This window comes from Myiozetetes cayanensis, unplaced genomic scaffold, assembly GCF_022539395.1.
Source record: "Myiozetetes cayanensis isolate MyiCay16 unplaced genomic scaffold, myiCay2020 scf14, whole genome shotgun sequence".
NCBI classification, from domain to species: Eukaryota; Metazoa; Chordata; class Aves; order Passeriformes; family Tyrannidae; genus Myiozetetes; species Myiozetetes cayanensis.
The window spans coordinates 16,118,594-16,142,893 of record NW_026087048.1 but is presented as its reverse complement, the minus strand read 5'-3'; the positions used below and the strand labels follow the sequence as shown (position 1 = coordinate 16,142,893).

Sequence of the window (24,300 nt, the reverse complement as noted above, 5' to 3'; positions counted from 1 at the left end):
GGTAATTTCAAAACATATGTAATAAATACAAGAAAGAATGTCAAAGTTCAGGGGTTTTTTGTTCTGAATTTGCTTTCCTTAATGAAACAAATGGCAAAAAATCCATTATTTTTTTAAATAACTTAAAGTAGTTAAAACAACTAAACATACTAAGAAGCCATGAAGAGTAGTGTTCCTGTAATTTAAAAAAAGATAATTTTCAAAAGGTATTTTAACTTTTTTTTTTTAAACTATCTAGTTCAATCTTTTTTTTTTCCTTCAGGCAGTAAAAGCAAATGCATATGGCATGAAAATCTGTTAAAACATAGTACTTTACACCTTTGTTTGTACCTGCTCCAAATATATTTGTCTATAAATTAACTGCACATGGTGGTTTTCACATTGGCTTATTTTATCCATGTGTTCAAGAAATTTAATACATCATTTGTGTTCCCTCAATTACAGTTCTATTCATCAGGCAAAAAGAGGAGGGGTATAAACATAGCTACGTATTTTTGCATTTTTATATGCAATTTATGCCCAAGGCATCAACCATATGTATACAAGGTGAAAAAGTAACCCTGTATTTCTACTGCATCTCAAGCACTGAACTATCTTCAAATACCAATGTCTCAAGCAAGTGGTGGATGCCCCATCCCTGGAAGGGTTCAAGACCAGACTGGACAGGGCTTGGAGCAACCTGGTCTACTGGAAGGTGTCACTGCCCATGGCAGAGGGTTGGAACTGGGTGATCTTTAAGGTCCTTTTCAACCCAAACCGTTCTATGATTCCAGGATGTTACAGACAGAGGACCAGAGCTATGCCTTTAGTGGCAGTGGCCTGCAGGGCAGATATCCAGTAAGATCCACAAAAAACTCTCATGGTGTTCATCTCAACACCAACCATTTACTCTCAGCCTGTACAGTGAGATTGTGTTATACCTTCATGCTCTCCAGCAGCAGTCAGTACTCATGTCAGCAGCTAAATGCTATTACTGGGAGTTTTTCTCAAGGAAATCCACAGATCTCAGGTATTCCCAGTACATAACGTGCTCTAAAGACACCACAGGCTTGGCTTCTGCTCCTGTGAGCCCAGGGCCCTATTTAAGAAAGGCTGTATCACAGAATGCCCCAGGCTCTCCGCCAACTCCCTCAGCACACACTTCCATCCAAAGCGGGATGGATGTTTGTTACATGTGGGTTGGGTCACCTCACCCCTCTTTTAATTTTAGCGCATGTGAAATTTGCCATATGGGCAGCTCTGAAGACTGAAGTCCTTCACTGACTTGCAAGAGTTGTAGATCACAATTTTTTCCATCACTGCTGCTTTAATGCATCACCTCCCTTGATGTAACTTTTTAGGAAAACTGAGTTAGATCACCCAGTCTGGTTCCCAGCTCCTGCACACCACACACATTCATTTTCACAGGCTAATCAACCCACAGATAGAACAGCCTGGCTTGAGGGTTCATCTACTCCGTTTCCACCATTGCTCCTACGGTCAGGCTGCTTTGAGATTCACTCTTTGAACAGTTCAAAGGTTTGTTCTCACTTCCACCCTTAGTTTAGCATTGTGTTATTGCACCAAAAACGTTCTTGGTGTTAAGGACAGGCAAGAGAATTCACATTCTTCTTTCCATTCCCTCTAGGCAGTAGAAGCCTTAACTTCCACAGGAACAGTAAGTACATCTTTCTTGGTAGTTAGACTGTGACCAGAAATCTCATTTTATATCACCCTTGCTATTATATCAGCCTGCTCTGGATTCAGACAGAAAGTTGAGACTCGAACTCTGTATCACTTCTACTGATGCAATGGTACACTTATTTAAAGAGGTTACATGTGGAAAAGGTTAATGCCACAATCCTGCAAAAAGTTGCCTAAACACCCAGTTTCAGGCATATAAATAATTCCATTAAATTCAAATTACTCAAGTCCGCTGAATTCAATGGGCCTATGCCCATGACTAAATTATAAGGCACAGGATTGTGGATGTAGAGATCATTATCCATGACCCAGTTTGGTGGGTCCCCACATAAATCAGATAAGCAAATCCCTTTTGCTCATGTTTGCACAGTGCAGAGTCCTTGCAAGCTGGATGTCTTAACAGATGAAAACAGGGAAAAGCAGCCAAGTATCACAGGCACCATGGTGAATTCGTAACCGTGGCCTCAACTATTCAGTTTGGTCACTTTTCAAGAAAAAACAACCTGGTATAAGCAAAACTCTGCACAGTTGCTTGATACTACTTACAGGAAAAGATCCACATTCCAAATTTTAAGTCAGTAAGTACTGTATAGAAGGTGAGAATAGTGTCCTTAGGAGCTTCCTTTAATTTTATCTTCAAAGTTTAATTATATTACAGGAAATATTTGGCTACGGTGTGGCCATTCATCATGATATCTCTATTACCAGCATCAGCAGAGAGGTTTCTGTCAATTTTTCATTTTAACCTGGTTTTTACTTTCATAACGTAATTATATCCCCTCATTTCATTTATGCTATAAAAAGAAATTACACCTCTTAATTTTCTTTTACTAAAAGAAAAGCTTTTTCTTCAAAAACCTATGTGGTAGTGTGCAACATATTTAGAGCTTACGATCAGCAATTTCTCTAAAGACGAAGATTTAAGGAAAAAAGTGACTCTAAAAGTAATTTCAGCAGCAAAGTAGATTAAATATCCACCATATTAGTCACAGAGTATTAGATGGAATTGGATTGACTGGGAAGAGGTCAAAGAGTTGCTGAAGGTTTTAGCCCACCAGAGGAGCAATAAAATTCAACCATACTTAAAATCATTAGCTTTAAACCCTTTGATATTAGATCCAAACCTCCAGTGCTCACAGAAGGAACCTCCAAGCACCATGCCAAGCCAAGAGGAAACCCTTTAAGACATCTGCATTTCACGGAAACCTTTCAGTGAAGGAGAGGAGTGACAACAGAAAGAACCTGCACGTGCAAGAAAGACCGAACCACAAACAGAGAGGAAAGGAAAATGCAGCCTTTAAAGCAAGTTAATTTATAAAATAGCAAGACATTCACTTTAGCACGGACTAGTGGGGCCTGGAGGTCATTTTTTGGCTAGCAAAAAACCCCACCCACCAGTTCCTCCATACTTCCTCCTCTCTGCTGCTTTGCTCCACCGCTAATTTCTCCCTTCATTTTCCCGTGGTGACAAGGCGTGTTCCCCCTCACAAAGGACACATTTGCCGAGCGAGTGTGGCACCAAAATGAGACAATCAGGGATCTGAATTGTATGACAGGATAAAGGAAAGACACTATGCGCTGACAGCAAGGCAAGGAGGAAATCTAAAAACGCAGAAGTCATCTAACACAGCGACAATCCGAAAGAAAGAGAAAAAGGCAGAGGAGTAATTAAAAACCCTGAAGACAGTGATGGGTCTCAAGTTTTTGAACCGACTCCCTATTTAATAGAAAGGATGGTTTCCACCCGAGAGAAGAGAGATAAAAGAGAGACTTTGCTGTAACTAATAACCAACTGACATATTTCTGTTGGTTTTGTACATTTCTTCACTCATTTTGAAAATGACAAGTATAATTAAAGTTGTTAAATACATCGAGAGACTTGTCAGTCAACTAAAATATCAACTCTTATAAATTCTCCACAATAAGTACTGCACACAGCACAATGCAGAAGAAATTAATCTCTCACTAGAAAGATTTAGTCATTTGATGATCCTATAAAAAAAAAAAAAATTCCAGATTTTCTATTTCCTGGGGCAAAATGAGCTTTTCTTCATGTGTTTGTGGATATAAAATGTATGTGTTTAATTTAACTTCTGTAGCACAGCAAAATTAAAATCTCAAGAAGAATTTTGGTGCCTATTCTGAAATGTTTAAGGTTCTAACTTGAATGCATGTCGTTCACAGGAGCACACTGGAGTTTTTTCCACAGGTATGTTCTTCATGAAGGATAAAACAAAAGAAAGAGAGGATGGTCTAGAAAAGTGCCTTTTAGGGACAAGTTCCAGTGTCTGTGCCCTGCCACAAAGCTCAAACTAAATTAAACAGGAACTAAATGACACTTAAGTCCTGTGTTAGCTACGTATGCAGGATAATTTTAACCTCAACCCATAAAACCCTCTTACAGCTATAGCCTTTCAAGCCATTCAGAAAGAAGCCAAACCCTCCAAGTGTGATTTCAGCACTCAGCTAATCCATGTGTGCTAACAGGTACATTATGATCCAAAAGGCCAAGAGCTGGTCAGGAGAGAAGAGCCATGGAAATAGATGAGCTACTTCAGAAAAAGTGCTGTGAGAAATAAACTATCCTTGAAAACATGTCTTTTTCAGTATTTGATAAGAAATAGTGCCTCAAAGCAGTCATCACCACTTTCTATCACCTTACCTGCTAAAACAGTGGATTAAGTTCGTGTTAAGTTCAGGAGCAACTCATGCATATGCTGAAATACTCTGCTTCAGCCTCCCTCCTATGCAGAACGTGGACCTACACAAACTTTACAGACTGCTCATCTCATCTGTGGGAGTCTTCCACTGCTCTAACCCACCCTGGGGAGCTGGGCACTGCTCAGGGCTGGGCAGCACATGGCTCTAGGTGGCAGTGCAAGGCCATGAGGGCAGCAGGTCCTTCCCCTCCCCTCCTGAGTGCCCTGGAAGGAGACAAATCCTGAAAGAGGCAGGGGGGAAACAGCTCCTCGGAACATACTAAGGCTCTTTGAGGAAGCAAAACCCACAAGAAAATGGAGTGTATTTGAGATAATTCATGACAAAGCATTCAAAACTCATCTGAGTATAACACAGTCCCTCCTGTAGCTGCTGTATAAATGTAATCAGAGTGAGTGAAAAGACACAGGAAGACTTAGCTCAGTCACTAAAACACATATTCAAGAGCAAAGCTGTTGTGATGGGAGAACAACTTCCACCTTGTCAAAGCCTTCAGTAAGTGAAGCCCCTTCCAAGCTCAATTCCACTTACTTGTTCTGGGACAATGTAACTATGAGTTTATTCTGGAGACTGGAATCAATGCTGTCTAAATTAGAATTAGCACAACTGGTGCTACAGGGTGTAGGCTGGGTTCTCATGCTAAAAATTAATTAGCACTGATTATAAAATAAGTTTTATCTCTTTCTTGGAGCCAAATCCCCTTTTTTATTTTCTCTTTTTTTTTTTTAAATCTTTTTTAAAGGTTGATTTATGCTTTGTCATTTTCATATCCCCGCTAGTTAGAGCGGAATTTTTATTGTAGGGTCCCATAGATGATCAGATGGGAACCAGACCATCTTCTTCCCTCCTGCTAGTGGAAGGTCAAGCCTCAAAGCAGCTCAAGCTTTGTTGTTGTTTAAACCTTGGCAACACTGTTGGCATTGTCAGAAATAAGGGAAGGTTTATATACAGGCAATACTTGACCACTTGGAGCTGGATTGGGATCTCCTGTACAGAACAGATTATGGATGAAGCTTACAAACATCCTTCATAAAGCAAGACAGTTTCTTTTGCACCTCATAAAAGCAAACATAGAGACCTTATAAAATTTCTTTTTCCTGGTGGAACTTAATGCTTTAAGCTGTTTTGATCAGTAGGTACTTTTGTTGTAGTAGAATAAAATGTGTACACACAAATATTAGTATCTGAGAACACTCTCACAATATCTCCAAGCATTTTATATGCTAGATAGAATACACTGTTATATCAAAGCAATTCTTCTGTTTCATAATTTAAATCAGAGCTGGAAGAATGATCCTGGAGTGATCAACTTCTTTTCAGGGATAGTGACTGAAAAAATAGTTGGCATTTCATAGGTTTTTTAGTGCCTAAAATAGTGTGTTTTCAATCTCTGAAGGCTTATTTTTCTTTCTAAAGATGGCGTGGGGCCTGGGGGACCCACTTAAAGTTTCTTGCCATACTTGGCCAAGAAACACAAAGTGTTGGTGAAGTATAAACACAGAGCCCTTTTTCTTTGACCCATTCTGCAGTGTGATGGGATAGTGTTGTTAGTTTATGCGAGAGAAAATAGCATAGGCTTTCTGAAAAAAAAAAAAAAAAAGTGGAATTGGATTAAGGCCTTTGTGCAAGCCTCAATGCTGAGGGGAATTAGCAATAGTTGTAGGCACTTAAAGGAGCTCTCATGCTGAAGCTTATCCCAGATTTTACACAATAAACATTTGAATATCAACAGTGTTTTGCAACTTGCAGCACTAATGTATAAACTTCTTCCTTTTGAAACTCCCAAATCCCTCCAAACGTTCGCAATACCCTCTACATAAACATGTAGGGCCTATAGTGGAAAACACCCAGTCAGGGATGTAAGTCTGATTTTTTTTATTTCTTTCTTTTTCATCCCTGGAATCTAAAATGAGATCTAGCACCATTAGCTGGTTTAAGCACTTCAGAAGTTCTGTATTTTAACCAACTTTCTCCCCTCCAGCCTTACTTTCCATTTAAAAGACAAAGATGTCAATGAGACATGAGCTTGACTTGGGTATCCTAATATTACATATTTCATGCTACAATAAAAAGGCACTACAAAACCTTTGAAGTGGTTCATTAAAATCCTGATCTATCCCTCTTATCATTATGTTCGTAGCATATTTTTTTTGAGCTCGGCTAACAAGCTTAAACCACACTACAACACGAACACGTGGGACAAGCATTCAATTCCCTTCCTTTAAACTCATCTGCAGGTGAGCAGGACTCAGGAAAAGCTGGACTCCTGGCTGCTGGGGCTCTCTTAACATCCATGAAGCTGCTGTCATTAGCTTAAAGTCAAGCTTGGCAGTTAATGACAGACTGAGAGTTTTGTAATATTAGGTGTATCAAATTCACACTGACTACAGTTGGGAAAGAGATCCGTCTTTTCCAGATAGTGATCAGCTAGATTTGCAGTTGACATGACATTTCTACTGGCTTTTCTAGATGCGACTTAATTTTGATATCCTGTTTAAAGGATGAGAGCCGATTCAGGAACAAATTACTTCCACGCTCTTGGTGTGAGCCCAAAGTAAATCTTCTCAATACAGTATCTAATTATAAAAGATTCCCCCCAATTCCCTTTTTAACTCCTGTTAGGTAGGTATGCATGTAATCAATTTTACAGCTTTGTATCTGTAGCTGTCCACTAAAAGATGGAACAAAGAAATAAGCCCATGGTGAAATAGCAGGGTGGGAAAAACTTGGAGATCATTTTTTGTTACAGTGTTTGTTTTGTGCTTGAAAGGACTGCGATAAGAAACTCATTGCATTAAGAAAAAATGAAGACATTACTGCCCTGTCCAGCTCTGAAGCATGTTGAAGCAGTTTGCCTATTGAATTTGATACAATGATGTATAGATGAATAAAGTTATCTCTAGTATTGAATGGGACGGTGTCAGTGGGAGGGTAAAAAGGGAGGAACTTGGAATCTGAAAAGAATACTTTTCCCCCCCTCTCTTTTTAAGAACTTGAAGGTCAGGGTCCAGCTGCCGTAAAAGGCTAGAGGACAAACAAAATGCTGCACAGGCCCAAATAAAGACAACTATAGACACATAGCAGAGGTTTCCTGCTTCAAGTAGCTATTATATTAACCTACACTTTAGGCAAAGAGCATTTTAGGTTTCACACTGATGAAAACATAGGATGAGCAGAAGCATCAGTAAAAGTTGCATCTTTAATGAAAGAGATGAAACAGGCCAGCAAAGGTAGGAAACAATTTTTTAAAAGAGGAAATTATATTGAATCTAGTTTGCTTGCAAGTCTAATTATTTTGATTGAGATGAGCCAGTAATCTTGCTTTTTACTTCTTTACATCCAACCAGGAGCTATTTTAAAAGATCTGTTGCCTAGCACATGCAAGGCCTATAACATATACAGCAAGAAGTAGTCTTGAAATTTGAGGTAGTATATGAAAATATATACTTGAACTCATAGCTCATTCATCCATGTTTATAAACTGGTAATATTCTGATAATCTATCACTCACATTATGGTCTGGGAAATAAGGGGAAGAATCTTTAGTGAAATAGTCACAAGGGTTAATATCACTGATGAGAGGGGGAAAACTGCATTAAAACAGCAACTTGAGCTGCATTTTGTCATTCATGCTCAGAGCTGCTTATTGTTGTCTTGTAATTATTCTAAATTTAAATGTCTCCCCATAAGATCAAAGAATGGCTAGTATTTTCTTTTTTTTTTTAAAGAATAAAAACTACTAGTCTGTCCTGTTCAGCAGGGGGGAGGAGGGGGCTGGATAGCTTTGTCTGAGTTTGCTTGGCTTTTTTAAAACAAAAAAAGAAACAGTGGAGTTGGAATAGTCTCATGGTGTCAATTTTTTAATATACATAAGAATATATACATATACACACATAACTTCAGATGATCATTCTAAAAACCAACCCAATTCACTGTACTACTGTTTTTTCCAACACTGGTTGGTTTTAATTGTTTGGTAGGTTTGTTGCCTTTTTTTTTTTTTTAATCAGGGGCATAGAATTCTAAAAAATTATTCAAAGGACTTTAACTGCTTAATTTAGCATAAACACTTTGCAATAAAGAGATCTACTGATGCCACATAATCAAATAAGCTCTAAGTTAACTTCTAGACTAAAGTATATATTTAATCATATATGTTGGCAGAAAGGGAAAGGCAGAAACGAAAAGAATCTTCTATTTAAAAAAATAAAAAAAGTTTTTTCACCTTCTGACAAAAATCTTTTAAGAAATAAAAGCTGCAAATAAAGGTCGAAGTGAAAAGAAAAAAGATGCAACAGTTAAGCCTTAAAAACACTGTTTCCAGGCTAATGCATGTTGCAGATCATTAGCTGAATGCATTGTCTAATGGGCATAAACGATAGCCTTCGTTTTGAAGTTTCTCTTTCATCTGCAGTCAAACTTTGAGTTTGATCCAATCTATATAGATAAATCTAGGGATTAATCTGGAGGTTTAAATGGTTTAGCCAAAGGTTGGTCCAGCTTTATAATAATGACAGCTGATCTGTGTTACTTTCCACTGAGATTTCTTTTTTTGGATGACCCCCCTACATATTGCATCTTGCAATTAGACTGTTGACAACTCTATTATGCTGACAGCAGAGGTAGAGCTACGCAGGGAATTATACAGCACGTTGTGCTGTAAATGTTACTCACAGATGTCTTAAGAGGCAGTAGTTTGTCCCATGTGCTCCTATCTCTGCTGCAGTGCATCTCTAGTTGCAGTTGTTCGAGTCAGAATTGGCGGCATGCTGAGTCTAATGCAACTCTTACCAACAACTTTCTGAGATTAGGAGCCTGTCAGGATGATGTCAATGGAGGTTTAAGAAGTGCTTTCTGAAGTTGTTCTGAGTTAATAATTAATGGGTATCTCCCTTTGATAGTTCTTTTATATTTGGATGCAGCTGGCTGGAAATAACCACAAAGGGAAACTGATTTTATTTGTCATTAATTTTGACTTTACTTAGCAAATTATCCTGTGTCCCACCATCACATCTTTACTAATCTGGCTGTGCTATAATGTGAAGATGAAAACTTTGATTAACAAAACAGATTAATCAGTTTCTAGGGTGTTTTGGGGTAAGATGCACATACATACATCTCCTCCCAAGTTGTTTTCCAGCACATGCTTAGAGATGTGCTAAGTGCTAAAAGCTGTCGAGCAATCAGAATGTTTTTGATGTAGGCTATGTCTTCTTCTTGGATAAGTGAGTGTTTTCCCAACTAAAGCAGAAACATTTTGTCTGCACATGAGGTGAAAATTTGGCACTGCATGCTGGAACATACAGGTTTAGGGCTCAAACCCATGGTTTACACTCAGAAATCAGTTTTACAAATGAAACTAATCCAAACTAATTTCCAATACTATTATTTTGGTAGAGTAATGCCCACAGATGCTAAATGCTGCCGAGATTATGCCAAGACTATGCCCTACCTTAAATAATTGCTATTTTACATTGATTTATTTTCCAGTACTTGGAATATGTGCATATGTATCCTACCTACGCATTCCAACTCTGGCACAAGAGTAAATTCACACATATTGACCTTAATTTCCCTACAAGGAAAGATGCTGGAAGATTCAGCCCTTTATGAGATCTCTGTACTGCCACAAAAATATAGTTAAATTACTTTGTAAAATACTTTTGTTAGATTGACCTAGTCTATTAAAATTATTTCATGAAAGAAATTAGAAAAACAGAACCAGAAGCTTAAAAGAGGAGAGAAAAATGCCTTATTCTGGATATTCAGAGATTTTGTCACTGTTTGAATGTTCCTATCTACAAATAATAATTAACAGATTAATCTTATACCCTTAAATTAAAAATTTTACAGTTCAGGTGAGAAAAAAAAATCTGTGCAGGAGATGCATTCAAATGCATTTGTGTTATTTTCATATGAGAAAACTAGTAGTTAAGCATATTTTGTTATTACCCACAGATTAAGAATCAAAGCAAAACGTAGTAGTTAACTAACAGGTCTCTTACTCTCCTGGGTGACCCACCCAGTTCAGATGAAATCCTATTTAGACAGAACACTCTACTAGTCAGATAATGAACAAGCAAGTTTGCTGTATTGATTTTTAGAGAACACACTTTTCTAAGTAGTATGAATAGACCCTATTACCCATTTTCTAGTTATTATTTTCCATCCTGTGAAACAAGTTTTGAGTGCTCATAACAAGCACATAATAACTTCTCCAGTAAGATCAAGAAATTAAAAAAAAAAAAAAAAAGTAGTAATTTTATTAGTTGCTATCTATGAGCTATGTGGACATCCTGTAGAGGCAATAAATATATATTTTGGTCCCAGGTTTGTAATGCAGTGTATGGATTCAGTTATAAAAGCAGGTATCACCTGTAAGGAACTCTGAAAAACTTCAATACCAACAGAGATATGAGTCCCCCTACCACCAGTGTGCACCTCAAATACGTTTGAGTGTTTGAACATATTTTTGAACTATGAAGGACACCCTTAAGAGATAAGAGAAGCTTGACCACCATGTCACAGTTCTCCCTGATCATCGGTAATTGAAAGGAGCTTTTACTCTCTCCCCGCCTTCCCAAACCCAGCTTAAAAATTGTTTTAAAAAGTTGACAGGCGTCAGCAGGGAAGCTGAAGGTACAGCAAGGTCTTTAGATTATCTTTTTTTTTTTTTAAATATCCTTACCTGTTTAGACAGATTAAGTCAAGGAAAGATGCTGTTTCAGTCATCCTGAGCATTTGATTACTATTTGAGCTGGATTTGATACTTAACGTGCAAGTAGGACAAACTTGCTAAATCTTGCTGAGGGAACTCTTAACAGCTTTTGTTTAACTCAATAACAAATAAACACATACCTCTACCTGTGTTTATATATGTAGATGCATATGTTTATCAATAAAAACACACGAAATACACCGAGCTGCATTCAAGCATAAGTCATTATCCGCTGCATTCTCTCTCCCATTTAAAAAAAGGACAAAGATAACAGGGAATTGTAAGGATTTTTGTTAACGTGTACTCTGTAAAACTATCTGATTGAAACAGTATATTCTCCTGAGAAACTTTAAATTGGGTGTTCTAGAAAGCACTCCAATTTTAAGATAACTGCAGATAACAGATTTTGAAAGGCAGCATTATAAAAGCAAAGCTTATAATATTTCAGTGCCTACCGCTGAACTACACAGCAGTAATTTCTCCATGACTTGTTACTACTTTAATTGCATTTTCAAGCTTGATATTAAGAGAAGACTTTAGTGTTTACTATAATGTTCAATTTTAGCTCAGTGTTGTGCTTTTTAAATGCAGACAAAAATTACTGAAGAAATATTCCTAAATAAATAACTCCATTAGATCCAAACGGTTACAGATAAAGCATTCTTTGGGGGTGTCTATGCCTTCCCTTCATATTTTTCTGATATAAATAACAAATATTTTGGGCAAGTTCTGCAAAAGAAATGTAAACACTTCAGATAGATGCACAGCTCATGAAGCACGTAGCTAAATATAAGACTTGTCTAGTGTTTCCTTTAAGAAAATAAAATATCCCCAGCAGCAAAATATTTTAAATTATTTAAATGTGTAACCATTTAAAAATAAATAGTCATGTCCTAGGTACAAAATATTCAATTCCAGACAGAAAATATTTGGTTTCTAATACGAGCAAATATCTTGATGAGTGATTTTATATTAAAAAAAAAAAAAGACTAATATTTCCTGCTGTGTTAGCTCTGTTTCACTGATGTGGTTAAATAGATTTTTAACATTCACCACTTCTTAAAGGTGCATAGAACCAGGGCGATGACAAGATATCTGTGTCATGGTAAATTGAGAAATAATTATTCTATTCTTTGATTTATTACATCAGCTGTAAAGTATCTAAGTCGAACTGGGCACTGCAACCTCTGCACACGTGAATACCTCTCCGTATGTTATTTGTCTCATAGTCTATTCAACTGGGTTAATTACTCACGGGTGTAAAGAGGAACAAAATTCGGACCTTAACTCTCTGCTTTACCCTTAAATCTTTATTAGCCTCTGCCTACAAGACTATACCTGTGTGGTAAAGAAAGGAGCAAATTACACAGTTGCTCGAGTGTAATTGTTTTAGATGTTTTGAGCTTGAAATAAAAGCTGTGTTAATAAGTGCACAGTTGAAAGCTTCGCTTTCTATAGCGCCCAGACGCTTGTTTGCATTTGATGAAAATTATTAATACTAACACCAAAATGGTTTTGAAACCATTTATATGGAATACATACCTACCTCTTTGGTTAAAATCAGTGATCCATTAAGGCTTTTCTTGCTTTTTTCCAAGCTGTGAGCATACTGCGTATTTAAGTGTGTGTAAGAGGGAAGGTGGGGGGTAGGTTTAGCTGAATAAAAGATTGCTTGATATCTTGAAGTCCTTTGAAGAGTTTTATAGGCTTATAAAGCCCAGTGTGAATGAATGACATTTTTCCCCCCTTTACTTTTACATATGGAAGTTTGTTAACCTGCGTTTCAATTAGGGAATAATTATTAATTATACTAATTACAGGTTTAATGAAAACCACATACTTTGCAAAAAAAAAAAAAGTTAAGCTTAGGGCTGAAATTGTAGCTGCAGACAGTGATGCTGCAATAAAGGCTGAAGCAACACTTACACTTCAGGGGTTTTACATACATGTACACATTTCTTTAAAAAAACAACAAAGCACTAAAGCAACTCTTTATAAGAAAAATCCACAGAGAACATACATCCAATAAATTATTATTTCAGACAACCTTGGGTTTTTTTCACCAAGAGTAATAACCGTTTACTTTGTTTTAAAGCTAAAACTACTAAATTCAATAGAATCCTTAAACACAAAAAAAACCCTTATTTACTTATTTAACTACCAAAAAAAAAAAAACCACCACAAGCACAAATCACAAGTTATCAACTGCTAGAAATTATAATACTTTATTCTGACAAAAGAAAGCACTGACTACATTATTTTAATCTCACAATCATAGTTACACTAAAGAATCCAGAAACTTTGATCTGGCACTGCAATTTTTGCCCCGAGCAACCCCCATAATCGTATTTCCCTTCACAATTTTTAAATTCCAAATAGGAGAAGCCTTAAAATGAAATCTCTCCATTTTTTAATGTCTATTTTTATTTGAATATGTTGTTAATTATACTTTCAAATAAACTTTTCAGAATCCTCTAGCATTGGATATCGCTTCTCCCTGGGAAAAGGCACCCACAGAAAGTTTTAAGAAATATACGTGGATGAGAAGCTGGTTATTTACATATTTTACACATACACAAAGACTAAAAAATCATGTTGTTTAGTTACTAGAAATCAGTCAGATTTTAATCTTGTGTGTTTGAGGATAGAAAGTAACATGTCTAAAGATCACTATTTCAAAAACTTGAAGTGTCTTTGCTGCTCATTCATTTTTTCAGAGCGTAATTTGAAACCACCTGAACGTTCAGTGTTAAATATTACAGATATAAAGCCAAAAAAAAAAAAATCTTTGCCCATTTTTCTCTGGTTTTCATTCCAGTTTTCCATTGTCTCCTGGATTTAGTTAAGCAAGTGTTTTAAAGCACTGGAAACTGTGCTTTCCATCACATTATTGCACTGCAATCGAGACATATTTGCATAATGAAAAATAATTATGTAGATAATATCAATAAGTATGATTAAAACCATCTATTTGGGGGGTGGGTTGAGTGGGAAGATGTAACTAATATTTATAAATTACCATTGTAAAATTAATAATCTTAAACATTTTTTAAAAATAGCATGCAAAGCAGACAGCAATTGTTTTACTTTAAATCTCTTTTTATAATATTGTTGTTGCATTTTCCACAATTAACTGGAAACTTAATCCATCAAAAGTATGTACAATTAAATCAACTATACAGAGATGAAATTACTTTTCATATTTCTCTTCCCATGCAGAGAGAGAATTCCAAAATTAAAGTAAATTAACCAGGTTATTGAAATCCACTTGTGATCTTGATTTTAGACTTAAACAATATTTTAGCAAATACTTAAACAGGCAATTACTGTTTATATAGTAAACAGAAAACTGCCTCCAGTTTTAGATGAACTAGATTCACTAATATTGACAAGTAAATAACTGTTTGGAGCTGGAACCATACTTAATTACTACAGTCAACAACATTCATTATTGAATGCAGCATACAGCTTATATTAAAGTATAACATTATATATTTACATATTTGTTATTTGTCCATTTTTCCTAGTAAGTTAGAAAATATGAAAAATGTACTGGATATTTAATATGCTGGTACTAGAAAATCAATTCAGCAAACTAAGATGCAAAATCCAGATCTCTTCCTTTCCCACAAAAGAAAAATATTAATTATGTCCCAGTCCTGCAACGGCCTGCTTCAATTCAGTAGGACTCAGACCAGGATCCTCAACAGGCTCATAGAATTTCTTTCCTCTTAATTTGAGCTCTTATCAAATTAAACTTGACTTTCTGCCAAAATTACTTGAATTTTCAGAGATTGGCTTCATTTTTTTTCTTCTATAATCTATTTTTGGATTCATAATAATAATTGATATCACTGCCTGAACATCACTGACATTAAACAGCATGAGAAGATGTGTCTGTTCTAGGGTTAGAGCCCTGCTTTTCATTATACATTAAGACTCTGTAGGAAGCAAATCTCTGAGAGGCTGCACTTAAGAAACTCCCTTCTGAGCAGTTTTGGGCCCTCTGAGGCTTCTTTCTTTCCTGTCTCTCTTCAGAAGTATTGGTGCCTACTTTGTCCAGGATGCTTTCCCCAAATGCACAATATTAAAACCCACACAGAGATGTCCCTGCCAGCTTCAGCCCCTGGTGCAACTCCCACCAACCCAACAGTGGCACAGAAATACTTTTAACCTGAAACACTAAATGTGATGGGTCTGGACAAGCAGCTGCCACACACATCACACCAGAGCTGTGACATGTAGTAGCTTACAGGTCACCAAGACCACAATGAAAGCAGACAGGTGAAAAACAGCCAGCAGCAACTTCTGGCGTGGAGCTGTCAAAAATCCACTTGCTGAGGCTCCTTGGTAAGTCCCAGCAACATTGTGGCTTCTCTGTTGGGGGTCTACAAAGCCTCCTGTGAGTATCAAGAAGTGCACAGGACCCTCAAGATCTCCAGCAGCCCACTGGAACAAAGCAGTCCTGTTTTCTTTCAAAATATGAGTCTATGTGCAAGAGCAAAGAAGAAACGGCCCAAGCGTCCAGAAAACACTGCACATCTCTGATTTCTACTTCAGGGCCTTTAACAACTTTTGCATTAAGCCCTAGTTTTACAGCCATTCCCAGAAAATCTGGCCTTCACCTCTAACATGGGAAACGCTTGCAGACCCTCTAGCTATAAGATTTCCACAGCAGATCCTACAATGGATAACTCAGACCAGGGCAAAAGGGCTTGAGGAGCCCTGAATTCTACCTGCCTAACCAAGGATCTCCTTTCCACCTTTGCAAAGAGCACTGCGAAGGGAAACGACGACACAGAGACACTGCTCAGAGAACACCAAAAGTAAAGCAACTGTGGCTCCAAAGGCTGATCTCAGGTTTGGAATGTAGATTTTCCTTTCCAACTGCCCTATATGAATAATATGGATTTTACCACACAGGGGGAACTGACAGTAATCAATATATCCAAATTATTGTATTAGTAACACAACAATTCACAACCACTGAGGGCTGGAGAAGAAACAACAGGAATAGGTCACACCAAGGCTTACTCAAGCCCTGTACTTCTCTGTATTCAGGCATAATTCCTCTGAAATCAATGGGAATTTGCCTGAGTAAGGAGTAGGGTTCACTCGGTGATAACCCTGGAGTTAAAATATCTATTGCTTCACTACAGACCATTTCAAGGACTAGGTCTGATTATTCTCCCTCAGCAATGGGAAAAGCTATGCTCTCACATTTCAAAATCAGGGGTGGGCTGAGAGGGCTGCCAAGTCTCCTCCAGCATCATGGCACCTCATTGTTAATACTCTTCAGAAGCCCCTTATTTCCATTTACATGAGTTCATTAGGATTACACAGGTGACTGATGTTCTATGCTAAGTGTCTCCGTGATTGCACAAAGTGCCATATTAACAAAAATCAAAATAGAAATGGTTTGTCAAACGCCACACAAAATGCTGCCGAAAGCTTCATGGGCAACTGTTTTAGCCTCCATATGCCTGCACACTATGAGTCAATCTTTAATTACATGATCATATAGAAAACTCCAGCCTCGGTGGCAGGAGCTCTACAACATTACAAGCAACAAAACCCAAGGGAAGGAGCACACAGGGCTGCTGCTTCCCACTGCCTCTGCATCGCTAACACCGCACCAGTATCTGCCTGATCTCAATTCTTGTTATTCTCAAGTTTCTAATGGAAGAGAGGGGCTTGTTTCAAGGCTTAGGAATGCAAAAGTAGCTAAAAACTTATCTTTACATCACCAAAGTCCAAATACCGGATTTTAGGTCAGGCCCTTCCTGAACATTTTCTGGTTGGATTACTGTTGTCCTCCTTTCCCTCCTAAGAACATGAAGTCTGCCCTCATGACAGTGTCTACTTGCAGTTTCTCCTACAAAAATCCTAAAATCGAGAGGCAAAGGACTCAAAGAAAATGGTAACAGTGGCAGAAACCAGAAATAAAAAATAAGAGCAGACAAACATGGGGTTCAGTGCAAGTTGGGATGTTTTTTCTTTTTCTCCCTTCCTGCATTTTACAGCCCTGACAATCAGCATGTATCAAGCCAGTGACAATGGCCAGTCCCTGGGTGGAGCTGGCACCCCCCACCCTGGGAATAGAGCAGCCCCAGGGTGACCCAGAAGGTCCCAGCAGCCCATGACTGCAACTCCCGAAAAAGCCTCATGTCAGGGGTAAAAGCCCTTTCTCCTCCCTCCTGCAGTTCTTCATGGGCTGAAGCCTGATGCTCTTTTCCAAGGCAACGACCAAAGTGTCCCAAGTAATCAATTTTACCAGGAAAACATACTAGAGAAATTAAAGCTGTCTATACATTACTCTGTACACCTAATTTGTGTTGAATACATACAGGACCAAGCAAAATACAAGTATTCAACTGATTCCTACCTGATCCTAACACATCACCCTGTACACATTTCTACTCCTACAAGTAGTCCTAGCTACTTCATCAGGGAAAAAAAAAAATTAGCTCATATTAAGCTTCAAAACTGTGCCATTTCTCCCTCCACATAATTTGCTGATTGATTCCTGATCTGGGGGTCTTGGAGAATTTTGCACGCGAGGCACTTGTGCGGCAGGCAGAGTGTCAGTGAGTCTCAGGTGGATTTCTGGACAAGGGAATAATATGATATCATGGTGTCTGCTCGGTGCCCTCTCCATGCACAATAGCCCTGAGTGGCAGCGCATGGTAAGCGGATGAGGCTGTAAGACGTGTATGATCTGATGAGCTTGGCTAAGCTGAGGGAGTCTCCTCTACTCGGCTAAATTAAAAACCTCCCTGCAATTTCAGTCCTAATCACCCCCTCTGATGCTGTAATTGATGATGGTCAGTTAACTCCTTCACTCCCCAAGGCCATTTATCAGAACCTGGAGAACTGCGCATTAAAGCGGTGCTTCATGATTTAAATCAGTTGAATTTAATGGGAGGTCCTGGAAATTTTAGGGTTTTGCAAGTGATATGAAGCACACAGGAAGTCACAGCATAAATATTTCATGGCAGGACTTTGGATACTTTAGATCCATAATGCCCCACTCCCAAGTGGTACAAGCTGTCTTTAAGCCTGGTTTGTGGAAAAATCTCTCCTCTTCAGTGGCACTGAGACAGACATTGGCTTCTCTGCCACTCTCCTCCCTGTGGCTGGCACAGGCAAGGAGCCAGCAGCATTATTACACCCTTGCACCTCCCAGCTGGCAAAATGGCCCTTTGCAGCCTTTACCAGTTGGTGCAAGCTGCTCTAACTTGTGTTGAGAAACCAAACCAGGAAAGAAACTCCTATTTGCATTTTCAGCCTGATTCCAGACACAGCCCCTGTATGCTCCACACACAGGCTTATTGTTGGCTCTTACACAACATGCTCCAAACTTAATAACGAAGGTGTGACCAGAGCTGTTAAAACAATCCTGGAGCTAAATAACATCCTTCCGTTCCACCTCCTACTTATGAAGGTTTTTAGGGAATTGTCCGTACAATGCATTCTTCTTCTCTCGCAGAATTTTCTAAGTCTGACTCACTCCAAGAAGGAAAAAAAAAAAAACTAAGATGTGATATATGTTTATACTCTACTGAATAAGAGGCTCTGCAGCATTGGGAAATCTATAGCATGAATTATTCTAACTGATTTATAATAGACAGTGATGCCTAAGGACTCTCTATTCTGACTATTGTGCTTTGATGCCAGGGTTCAGGTACAAGCTGCACCATATTACGTAAGCAGAGCATGCAAAGCAATGCCCATACACCTGCTTTAGAATTACAGCCCATTACTGCACTTTAGAAAAGGGCAAGAAGCTTGCCTTTGTTATATTTTTAAGGATAGACTCAGATCTCAATACAACTGATATTTATTACAGTTTCAGTATCCAGCCATCCTCTCTCTTTCCACACTAAAGCAACAGCAACTGCTGGAGCCTATTCTTACTTTTAGTTCTGCTGTGGTGCTTTGTTTCTTTTCTGCATAGGCTACAGAGTCTCAATAGTGTGAGCCTACTTAGTTTACAAATCCCAGCACTGCTATACTGTAAATAGGAAACCATCTGGCTCAGGAGACACCTGGATATCAAGAGATGAGTCATCTCAGAGAAGGCCAAGGCAGAAACCCCTCTTTGTGGCCTGAGTAGCAGCAGTTCAAAGCTGCCCCCTAAGATGTTTCAAGACTTCTTTACAACACCTGACTGAAGAGCAAGAAATTGGGGTGAACTGATAGACCTTCCCACCCAAGGCTTCATTCCTTCTTACCTGCCTGCAGAGGAGGATAATTATTATTCTAGATGCTCTGACAGATGAAAGCACTGGTTCCAGACAGCCATTCCTACTCAGATCCCAAATTTATCTTGTCAAGAGTGCAGTATTCTCATAACACTACATCATTGACCAATATTAAAAAGACAAAATATTACTTTTCACTCTTCTGAATGCATAAGAAGGACTAAGTCCTGGCTGTTTCCCAGCAGCCTTTGATCAAGTCCAACTCTAAGGTGACTGACTGAAGACACAGTAAGAGGCAAAAAAAAATTAGATTTTTTATTAGAGTCCATCTCCCTTGCTCTGTTACTTTTCAAAGGGATGATTTCCCAGGCCCCCAAAGCAACCACATCATCCCTGTTCCAACACTGCCTGCAGTCTTTGACTAATGCGGCACGATACCAAAGTTCATATTAAATGAGGATACAACAATTTAGTCTCTAACAGACAACAAAACAACTGGCCCTAAAGTTCCTCCAGCACAACCAGGATCCACATGGCACTGAAAGGTGGAGTGTCTGCCAGCCAGTAAATGAATTTAATTAGGCAGTGGAGTGGCTGGTCTCATATGGCTGGAACTGCTGAGTGTAGGTGTGTGTGCACGTGCACTCCCGACACATTAGCAGAACCAAGCCAAACTGCTAAAGAATCCATCAATTTTTCCTGCAGCAATCAAGCTAAACAGACCACTCTGACCATGCCAGTAGGACATCTACTGGACTTGATGTTTTGTGAAATTACTTTAAGTTTGAAAGGGAAAACCTGAAGGAGACATCTGCATGAAGACACCCCAGTTCTGATTTCTATACGATTTGTTGTGTACTGCACAACGTTTTCCTCACTGAAAAGCCACCGAGACAGGAGAGAATTAAGATTGGCAATGAAAAATTAATTTAAAGAGCATCTAAGAAAAACATCTGAAGAGCAGGCTGTTCCCTTTACAGGTCACGTTTCATAGCTTTGCTCAGAGAAAAAGCAATGTCTACAGTTACTACAGGAAACAAGCCCAAGACATTGAGGACACTGTTCCATTTACTGGGTCAGATACTGGTGTGCAGCTATGCTTCCATATCCAAACGACATGCAAACTACTATGACTCAGTGAAATGTGAAGGATAATTTACTCACCTTTTTTAATATATGCTTTTATATATATTACTGACTGGCTTTCTGCACTTATTTGGGCACTAATACCAATACAGCCAACACCAGAACCACCTCTTTTTTCCTGCTGCAACCCCTTCAGAAAGGCAAGGGCAACAAACCCAATTAACTGGCCACTGGGGATTTCTTTTAGAGGAGAAAGTACTCGGGGTACACAGGGCTGACACCACACCCCATTCCCCTTTTGTAGTCTGGGACGGGAATGAATCTGTAGGTGACAGGCAGGACACACTGGCCATATGGCTACAGCAGTTTGTGTTACAGCTCTGGAGGTCCAACAGATCTCCTAAAAGGACAACTGGAAGTCACAATAAGCTGGTGCAGCCCATCATATGCCTGAGGTTTTCCCCAAAGAGTTCTAGAAGATGGCAAGACAGCTCCACATTATCTTTAACCTTATTCCCAGTCAGTGCTTGAAGAGAAAACTAAATGAGACTCCATCTAGTCTGCTGGCCTTTGCTGGCCTTCTATTCCCACTTTCTTATTTGTAACAGTTTCATTGTAAATGAGTAAAGCATTAGAACATTAGCTTATATTGTACTGCAAAGCCTATTCCAGTAAACCTGTCAAAATTGGCATCATTAATAATAATACTTAGCACTTACATACTGCTTTACATTTTCAGAGCACCGTAGACATTAACTTAATTAACAAGTGACAGTTTCACAAGTAGAAGCTTTCTCTGCAGCACCAGCCTGCATGCCTGAATTTCTCACAAAATCTCAAACTCTGCATTAATCCACTTGTCTTTCATCCCTCTGAAAAGATTATCTTCCTTTTTATTCACCTACTTTGGATATATACACCCATGCTTTTAAAAACCAAGCTATTAAAAATATTCAGGTGGAAGAACACTGACTTAACATAAGCTAATTGGAAAATCCACATTACCCTACTTTTCAGCCTAAATTACTCAAAAATCAGAGCTCTATAAAGCACATGTCTGGACAGAATAGGGCTCTAAATTGGTGTAAAGTGTACTTAATATTGATTGCTCTGCAATTTCCAAAACTGTTCAGAAACAGAGGGACATAATTAGGTTTTATTTGAATTTCTCCTTCAGGTTTAAAAAGAAAGATGGCAAAAAAAAAAAATCAATATGTTAGTCTAGCTACAGAAGTAAAGTAACTGAAACCTCTGTCTCTAGCAATTTACATAGAAAAGTCACTGGGGAGAATAGTGTTTGGTACTTGGGGCCATATTTCAGTGGTCTGTAGAGCACCCACTAATTTCCAAAGCTGGCTTGTTTTCCACTTGTAGCACACCAAGAAAACCCAGCAGGCTTTAAACTCCCACCACCACTCACTAAGAGTGATTTCCACAGCCAAAAACGAGTGCCTCAAGGAAATAAGCACCCAGAGGTGCTGCTGTCTCTGGGAAAACACTCAGCCCCCCCAGGCTGCCCTCCCCAGAGCGCCCAGCAACCACCCTGACACATTCAGCCCCTCACACAACCCAGAGGTACCAAAGGTCATAATAACATTTGGGTTACTCACACATCTGCTGGGTCTTTACACTGAGGGAACCAAACCTTGCAGGAAGGTCTCCTCCAAAACACTTGTTGGAGAATGGTGGGAGGAGTTGAGCAGCCCAGCCTTAACAAGCTCCTGCTGTAGACACCTCAGGTGTCTACAACTCTATGATGGAGCACCACAACAACCATCCCTCCAGCAGCCAAACTCGTATGGGTCTCATTCCACCTCCTTTATTGTAGGGCAGGGTGGGGCCATGGCTAAAAACCTCCACACCCACCCATAGGGCAGCTGTGGTGGGGGTGTTCCTAATTGGTGATGGCCCTGCTTGGGAGCACCACCCTGCAGAACCTTGCTGTGGGCACTCCCAGCTCCTGGAGTCAGGGGGTCTGTGTGTTCAAAGTCCAATTCATGGCCAGGATGGTTGCTTGAAAATATTGATGCCTAAAACTCTCCAAGGATGTGCAGGTGCTACCAGAAAAAAAAAAAAAAAAAAGTGTTACATGTGCCTTTTCATTTTATACATTCCTGGAGCCCAATGTGGGCTGAGAGGTCTCCATTCCCCCTTCATACAAACTGCCCATACTGCACACTGGCATCACTGAAAAGCAGCTTCTCCATACAGCACAACTGCTGTGAGGATTTAGCCATGACATAAACGTTCATTCATAGCATAATAGTTATATTGGGAAGGGACGTTGCTTTTCAGCTACTTCTTGTGTAAAAGGTAGCACTGTCCTGCTTGTGCTCCAAGTGTGACAGGCAGGAACTTGACAGTACCAGGGAAACTGCTGTAAGCTTTTACTGGTTGTATTTCCTGTGGAACAAACTCTGAGCTGAGGAAAATCAGCATTGCTCCACAAAATCATGATGCAAACAGCAATACAGGCTGCTTCTTCCAACAAATCCTTTGCTTAAGGAGCGTGTCATAACAGCTAAATGTCTGCTAAATTAATTGTTCATGACCCAAAGGATTCTTTTTTAGACATCTAATGCTGGTAAGTTTGGCTGCAGTATGTTTATGCCCAAACATGCACACAGGAAAGCAACCAAACCATCTTATTCAACCAGGATAAGGGATTCTGAACCAACCCTCACTGCCACAGCAGTGCACAGTGCTAACAATAACTCAGAATTTCCCTTCCTCTCACAGACAGTTCAAACACTGGCGATGGTCCCATCAGAGCATTTAATATCTGCTGTAAGCCTCTGTTTAGCAGGAAGATTACATCCCCCAGATTTCACAGTTCAAAAGTTTATACTGTCCTGGTCTATTTATAGACTGCTGACACTGCCTCTAGTTCTAGAGTGCAGATATCCTGGGGAAAAAATAATAATAATCAGTTTGAACCAACCAGTTTGAAACAGGGTTTTAAAAAGTTTGTTTTCTGTGGCCAGGACCAACTCTCAGTGCTGCGTCAGAAGGTTTTCTTTGCTGGCCTGGGGTTTGCAATTAAGTGTTCTTCTGACCTTGCATTAAACTTGACACTTTGCAAAGAAAGTTAAAACATAGAACTGGATAATCAATACTGAAATCAACATACCCTTTGCTTGTAGTTAATCATTTTCTCAGGAGGAACAGGACTGGGTTTTGGGGAAAAAGAAATTAAGGAATCCATAGGTTAAAAATTACTTTTGCTGTAACGGAATGATCATGAATAGAGTGACCATTTCAGCCTACACATCCATGATTCCTTTTATATTTAGTTTTCACTTCCCATTGTACAACTTTTCTTTAGGTCTTTCAGCACATAAATCTCTCAAACTCTCTCTTGGTGCAGGACTGCTTTCAAAACACAAAATAGATATTTTTATATCACCTCCAGATATCCGGTTCCCTGAGAGATAAGATGCAGGCCTTGGTCTAACCTTGTTTACACAGATCAAAATCAGAACTCATTCCATGGGAGCGAGCAGTGGCGCTGCTGTAAACCTGCCCTTCTTCGTACTTTTGGCAGTTTTGTGTGTGGTGCTTTTAACACATCTCTGAGCCAACTGATTTGAATGTGTTCTTTAATTAAACCTCTCTTTTAAAAATCAGGTGGCACTCATGCTTGTGAAGATCTCTGCCCTGGCATTGCTTTCAGGTCAATGTCCTTCACACACAGCCTCCATCCAGCCTGACCCTGCCCTGATCCGGGGTTGGCAGTATCACAGTGATTTGCCTTTTCATTCCTCACTGCAAGTGATCAGGTTACTATGTGATAGTTGTGCTGAAAAGGAAGAGGTAGAGAGAGGGAAAGTTTTTGGAACAAATCAAAACGTTCTAGTGATTCCCTGGGCAGCCTGATTCAGTGCTTAACAA

The 24,300-nt window shown here is 39.0% G+C and overlaps 1 long non-coding RNA gene across 1 annotated transcript in view; it reads right to left on the bottom strand.

The window, feature by feature from the left end:
• Window positions 1–22,056, bottom strand: part of LOC126637080 (uncharacterized) — a 72,622-nt gene extending 50,566 nt beyond the window's left edge. The window contains exon 1 of the long non-coding RNA XR_007628191.1: window positions 22,020–22,056. This is a non-coding gene — a long non-coding RNA (uncharacterized LOC126637080). The remainder of the gene's footprint in view (window positions 1–22,019) is intronic.
• Window positions 22,057–24,300: the final 2,244 nt, after the last annotated feature.